Raw genomic sequence first — 2,704 nt, 5'->3', positions numbered from 1 at the left:
GTGGGGCGATGGTCGGACGTGCACGCGTCTTTACAGGCGCGCAGGCTGGAGTCGCAGCGGGGTCCCGGACCCGGCGCGTTTGTTGTGCTCAGCGGAGCTGGAAACCCGCTTCGCCACGTCGTCTCGGCGGTCTGTCCCTGAGCGGCGATTCGCCCTTGCAGCCAAAGACCCTGGGCGCCAGTCTGAAGAACGCGACTGACGCCTGACGCCAAGACGTTTCCGGAGCTCGATCTGGAGCGGAACCCTGAGCAGCCCCGCTGCCGCCTGTCACCGTCACACCCAGTGGGCACGGCCGCCACCCGAGCAGGAGGCCCAGACCCGCCGCCCGCCCTCAGCGCTGCCCACACCGAGCCCGCACCACCCGCAGCCCCGCAGGGAGCGGCCCGGTGGCCTCACGTCCCCGACGCCTGCAGCGGGACAAGAGGGCATCGCAGTGAAGGCTCTGGGAACTGTGAAATGGTGGTGTAAGAAATGGATGTGGTTTCATCAGAGGAATGATGCCAGGGAAGAAGTATTTGTACACCAGACGGCCATAAGAATAACCCCAGGAGTACCTCTCAGAGTAGGAGAGGAGAGATGGGGACCGGGCCCAGGCGGCAGGTGTCACAGCCGGGGGAGTCCCTGTTCAAGGCAAGGAACATGAGGCAGAACATAGCCATTATAGACGTATCCGGGGTAGGGGTCCTCCACGCACTTACCGGCAAAATGGCCAGAATAGTGCGGGGGTGGGGGGAGAGGGATCGCAGAGCGTCCCCCAAGGCCAGGCACCACGGGGACATGCCCCAGGGAAGGTTCCCCCTGACTCCATGCGGGGGCCCTGTGGGCATCGACAGGGATTCCAACCCTCCAGGGCAGGGAGCCTTGATGGGGGGTGCGGACAGCCAGGGTGCATGAGAGCCAGCTAGACCAGGGAGGCAGAATATGTACGGGGTTACAGACCACCATTCCGCAGGGCCCCTCCTAGCCAGACACCCCAGAGAGGACGGCAATGCAGAGGATGAGGAAAAACGAGATGAGACGCATCTCGACGACGTCGGTACTGCCTCCCCTGCCGCAGCTTCAGTTACAGACGCAGACGCCCAGAGAGCCCTAAACCACGAGATGGCAAAGGGAAAAGCAGCGCATTCATTCACCGGCTGAGAATTCGTCCCCTCCGGAGGCTGAGCAGGGCGGGCTGAATGAATGCCTCTTACTGTCTCTACCATCTTTATCATCCGGGTTAGTCATCCGACAAGTGAATCTGAAATTCCAGCAACGAGAAATGAACAGAAGATTGGAGCTGAAGCCCTTCAGTGCTCACTTTTTGCCCATTGACCAGATAACTAGAACTATCTGCATTATCTATGCAGCATGGGGTTTTTATTATTTTTACCTAAAGATGTAACATAAATAATAATAACAAATAAATAAGTAAAACTATCTTTATTTTTAAAAAAAAGCCTGTTTTTTCTCAATACACTTTAAAGGTTTTTAAAATTCTTTTGTGTGGTCAAGTTGAGAATTTTTTTTTTTGGAGAAGTTTTCGCTATAGGGCGTGTGCGCTCGCCAGACAGAGAGAGAGACATAGAGACAGAAAGCGAGAAATCACCCCCCAGGGGTGATGGCCACGCCGCAATCCCTTCTCCTCCATTGTCCTCTCTGGATCTTGGGCACACACGCACACGCACCCGGCGTGAGTTTTAAGCCACCGGGTCCGGGACGTGAACCGCGGTCTACTACGTGGGAGTCCAGCGACATAGCTGATCCCAAGTTGAGATTTTTAAGAACTTCATTTTAATTTGTAATAAAAGTTTACAACTTGATTTTTTTTTTCAAAAATAAAAAAAAAGTCAACAAACAGCAAGCACCCGTTAATAAAGGTCTTAAAAAAAGGGGGTGCTCTCTTTGGCAGCACGTTAATAAAGGTCTTAAAAAAAGGGGGTGCTCGCTTTGGCAGCACATTGGAAGGATACAGAGATTAGCATGGCCTCTGCGCAAAGATGACACGCAAATTCGTGGAGCATTCCATATTTAAAAAAAGAAAGAAAGAGAAAAAGACATTTCAGGATTGATTCGGCAAAGGTGGTGTCTGGAAGACTCAGCAAATCTGGGCAATGCTCTCGGGCTCCCCCTAGTGGCCGTGGCTAGAGGGACAAGGCGCAGTGGAACAAGGGTTCCTGGCCTGACCTTGCCAGCGGGCACCAGGCAGTGACAATCAGGTGATAACTAGCAGAGGAAGGACCCAGGTCGTGACTTCCTTTACCTCTTGCCAAGTCACAGCCCCTGCCTGTTACCATCACACCCACTTGGCACCGCCGCCACCCGAGCAGGAGGGTAATGGGTAAGAGGGGAAGGGATAGTCATGGACCAGATGAATATTTAAAGTTTTCTCTGGGAAAATGTGGGAATTTGAAGGAATCCAAAAGTTGCCTCCTTTTTCTCCTTTTAAGGGCTCTTGCAGAAGTTTCTGAGAGATTGTAAATTGTCACAGGCACTGGTAAAGGTATGTCTACTGACATTATGAGATCTGGGGTCTTTCAGAGGCCATTACAAGGGCTGGTTCTGGGTATGTGTGGGGGTGGTATCTTTTTTGGGGGAGAGGTTTTTCCCATAGGGCACGTGCTCTTGCCAGACAGACAGAGAGAGACAGAGAGACAGAAAGCGAGAAATCACCCCTCAGGGGGGCTGGCCACGCCGCAATCCCTTCTCCTCCATTCTCCTCTCA

At 53.3% G+C, this 2,704-nt stretch overlaps 1 pseudogene; it reads left to right on the top strand.

The window, feature by feature from the left end:
* The first annotated feature begins 1,920 nt into the window (after window positions 1-1,920).
* LOC114005986 (uncharacterized) lies at window positions 1,921-2,014 on the top strand (annotated as a pseudogene).
* The last annotated feature ends 690 nt before the right edge of the window (window positions 2,015-2,704 follow it).

The sequence above is a fragment of the Tupaia chinensis genome, unplaced genomic scaffold (assembly GCF_000334495.1).
Source record: "Tupaia chinensis unplaced genomic scaffold, TupChi_1.0 Scaffold145111_1, whole genome shotgun sequence".
NCBI classification, from domain to species: domain Eukaryota; kingdom Metazoa; phylum Chordata; class Mammalia; order Scandentia; family Tupaiidae; genus Tupaia; species Tupaia belangeri.
The sequence above is the reverse complement of the archived record's forward strand: the minus strand, read 5'-3'. Positions and strand labels throughout refer to the sequence as shown.